The sequence below is a fragment of the Arachis hypogaea genome, chromosome 4 (assembly GCF_003086295.3).
Source record: "Arachis hypogaea cultivar Tifrunner chromosome 4, arahy.Tifrunner.gnm2.J5K5, whole genome shotgun sequence".
Taxonomy (NCBI): domain Eukaryota; kingdom Viridiplantae; phylum Streptophyta; class Magnoliopsida; order Fabales; family Fabaceae; genus Arachis; species Arachis hypogaea.
In genome coordinates this window covers 106,796,240-106,800,408 of record NC_092039.1, presented here as the reverse complement: position 1 = coordinate 106,800,408, position 4,169 = coordinate 106,796,240, and positions in this window count along the sequence as shown.

The following is a 4,169-nucleotide window of genomic DNA, read 5'->3' as shown; positions in this document are numbered from 1 at the left end:
TGAGAGAAGCTCATGCGCCCTCTTTTTGATGGGGTCTTCCTGAGTCTGAGTCCCTTCCATCACCTTTTTGGTGATTGGATCTTCAGTTGGGATGTACATATCCACGCCCATCTTAACTCCAACATCTTTACATAACAAACTGATTAAGCTTGGGTAAGCTAATCTGGCTTCAGTAGAATCCCTGTTTGCAAATGTGTAAATTTCACAAGGAATCAGCTGATAAACCTCCACTTCTTTTCCCATCATAATACAGTAAATCATCACTGCCCTTTTGACAGTGAATTCAGAGCGGTTACTGGTGGGAAGTATAAAACGCCCAATGAAATCCAGTCAGCCCCTAGCAACTGGTTTGAGATCTCCTATCTTCAGTTGGTTTGGAACACCTTTTGAATTGGTTATCCACTTGGTTCCAGGGAGGCATATGTCCTCTAGAACTTGATCGAGCTTTTTATCTTTAACCATTCTCCTATTAAAGAATTCTGGATCATCTTGTAGTTGAGGAAGTTTGAGGACTTCTCTTACTTTGTCAAGGTGGAAGTAAATAACCTTCCCTCTAACCTTAGTTCGAAAAGTGTGGAAGGAAATTCCCTCTATTCTTTGCTTATCTGTCAGCCACATGTTTGCATAGAATTTCTGGACCATGTTTCTTCCCACTTTCACCTCAAGATTAGCCAGGACTTTCCATCCTCTATTTCGAATCTACTCTTGGATCTCCGGATATTCGTCTTCTTTCATATCAAACTTAACTTCCGGGATCACTGACCTTCTACTCATTATTTTGAAATAATGATCTGCATGTTCTCTGGTTAAGAACCTCTCATGTATCCAAGGTAGTTTTGGATTGTTTTCTTTCTTGCCTCTTGAAGTGGCTTATTTTCCTTTAGGGGCCATGATCTCAGTCTATTTTAGCTCAGTGATCACGAAAAATCACACCAAACTTAGAGGTTTGCTTGTCCTCAAGCAAAAAAAAAAAGAAAAAAGAGGAATAGAGGGAGAGAAGGATTCGAATAATGGGTCAATGAGGTTGGCCGAATGTATTTTTAAAAGGGAGGGGGAATGGGTTTCGAATTTTTAGAAAAAGATAAGATAGAAAGATATGATTGATAAAAGATAAACATGATATGAAAAAGATAAGATTTTAAAATTTAAAAGAGATGAAAAAGATATGAGGAAGTTAAATGTGAATTTTTGTTAATGCATCTAAGAAATAAAAGATGATATGGATGAATTAAAAAGATTTGGAAAGAAATTGGAAAGATAAATGAGTTTTAAAAACGTTTTGAAAAAGAATTGAAAAGAATTGAAAAGGAATTAAAAAGAATTTATAAGATTATTAATTTTTGGAAATGGAAATTGAAAGATGAATCTTTGTAACATTTTTATGCAGAAAATTATGGATTAAAATATGAAAATTCAAAAAAATATTGAATTGGAAACGAAATTACCTCCCCCTTGTTGTTCTGGCGTTAAACACCAGAATGATAGCCATTCTGGCATTTAACGCCCATCTGGTAGCCATTGTGGACGTTTAACGCCAGCCAGGGTACCTGGCTGGCGTTAAACGCCAGAAATCCTTTGTTACTGGGCATTTTTTTCTGAACGCCCAGGATGCTGCTATTTCTAACGTTAAACGCCCAGAATGCTGCCCATTCTAGCTTTTAACGCCCAGAATGATACCTTTACTGGCGTTTTAACGCCAGTGAGATCTTTTTCTCTGTGATTCCTCTGCTTTATGTTCTGAACCTTCATTTCTCTATATTATTTACTGAAATGTATTAACAAACATGAATAACAAAATTAAATAAACTCATATAATTGTTATAAATATCTAATTTTTGCTAATGGTTGGGTTGCCTCCCAGCAAGCGCTTCTTTGCTGTCTTTAGTTGGACTTTACTGAGCTTTTAATTTAGTCTCAATTTTGAGCACTCTTGCTCAATATTGCCTTCAAGATAATATTTGACTCTCTGTCCATTAACAATGAACTTTTTGTCAGAGTCAATATCCTGAAGCTCTACATCTCCATATGGTGACACACTTGTAATCACATATGGTCCCTTCCACAGAGATTTTAATTTCCCAGGGAACAATCTGAGCCTAGAGTTAAATAGCAAAACCTTCTGTCCTGGCTCAAAGACTCTAGATGACAACTTTCTATCATGCCACCTTTTTGCTTTCTCCTTGTAAATTTTAGCATTTTCGAAAGCATTGAGTCTAAACTCCTCCAGCTCATTCAACTGGAGTAATCTTTTTTCTCCAACTACTTTATCATCAAGGTTTAGGAACCTAGTTGCCCAGTAGGCCTTGTGTTCCAGTTCCACTGGCAGATGACAGGCTTTTCCATACACAAGCTGGTTTGGAGAGGTCCCTATAGGAGTCTTGAATGCGGTTCTGTATGCCCACAGAGCATCATCCAGACTTCTTGCCCAATCCCTTCTACAGGTACTTACAGTCCGTTCCATGATTCATTTTAGTTCTCTATTTGAGACTTCAGCCTGCCCATTTGTTTGTGGATGATGTGGAGTTGCCACTTTGTGGTTAATTCCATATCGAATCAGAGCAGAGTCAAGCTGTTTATTGCAGAAATGAGTGCCTCCATCACTGATCAGTACCCTAGGGACACCGAACCTGCTGAAGATATGCTTCTGGAGGAACTTCATCACTGTCTTAGTATCATTAGTGGGTGTTGCAATTGACTTTACCCATTTAGATACATAGTCTACTGCCACCAAAATATAAGTGTTTGAATATGATGGTGGGAAAGGCCCCATGAAGTCAATATCCCATACATCAAACAACTCAATCTCTAAGATCCCTTGCTGAGGCATGGCATAATCGTGAGGCAGATTACCAGCTCTCTGGCAACTGTCATAGTTACGTACAAACTCTCGGGAGTCTCTATAGAGAGTATGCCAGTAGAAGCCACATTGGAGAACCTTTGTGGCTGTTCGCTCACCTCCGAAATGTCCTCCATATTGTGATCCATGGCAATGCCATAGGATCTTCTGTGCCTCTTCTCTAGGCACACATCTACAGATTATTCCGTCTGCACATCTCTTAAAGAGATATGGTTCATCCCACAAGTAGTATTTTGCATCAGAAACCAATTTTTTTGTTTGCTACCTATTGTACTCTTTGGGTTTGAATCTCACAGCTTTATAGTTTGCAATATCTGTAAACCACGATACTTCCTGAATGGCAAAGAGTTGCTCATCCGGAAAGATTTCAGAGATCTCAGTAGGAGGAAGGGACGCTCCTGCTACTGCTTCTATCCGGGACAGGTGATCAGCTACTTGGTTCTCTGTCCCTTTTTTGTCTCTTATTTCTATATCAAACTCTTGCAGAAGCAACACCCATCTTATGAGTCTGGGTTTTGAATCCTGCTTTCTAAGGAGATATTTTAGAGCAGCACGATCAGTGTACATAATCACTTTTGATCCTACTAAATAAGATCTGAACTTGTCAATGGCATAAACCACTGCAAGCAACTCCTTTTTTGTGGTTGTGTAATTCTTCTGCGCGTCATTTAAAACACAGCTAGCATAATAAATGACATGCAGAAGCTTGTCATGCCTATGTCCCAATACTACACCAATGGCATGGTCACTAGTATCACACATTAGTTTGAATGGTAATGTCCAGTCTGGTGTAAAAATGACTGGTGTTGTGACCAACTTAGCTTTCAGAGTCTCAAAGGCCTGCAGACACTCTGTGTCAAAGACAAATGGTGTATCAGCAGCTAACAGATTGCTCAGAGGTTTTGTAATTTTTACAAAATCCTTTATAAACCTCTTATAGAATCTTGCATGCCCCAGAAAGCTTCTGATTGCCTTAACATTGGCAGGTGGTGGTAATTTTTTAATTACCTCTACCTTAGCTTGATCCAACTCTATTCCCTTGTTCGAAATTCTGTGCCCAATGACAATTTCTTCAGTCACCATAAAGTGACATTTCTCCCAGTTTAAAACCAAGTTAGTCTCTTGGCACCTTTTCAGAACAAGTGCTAGATGGTTAAGACAGGAGCTGAATGAGTCTCCAAATACTGAGAAGTCATCCATGAAGACTTCCAGAAATTTCTCTACCATATCAGAGAAGATAGAGAGCATGCACCTCTGAAAGATTGAAGGTGCATTGCACAGACTAAATGGCATCCTTCTGTAGGCAAATACT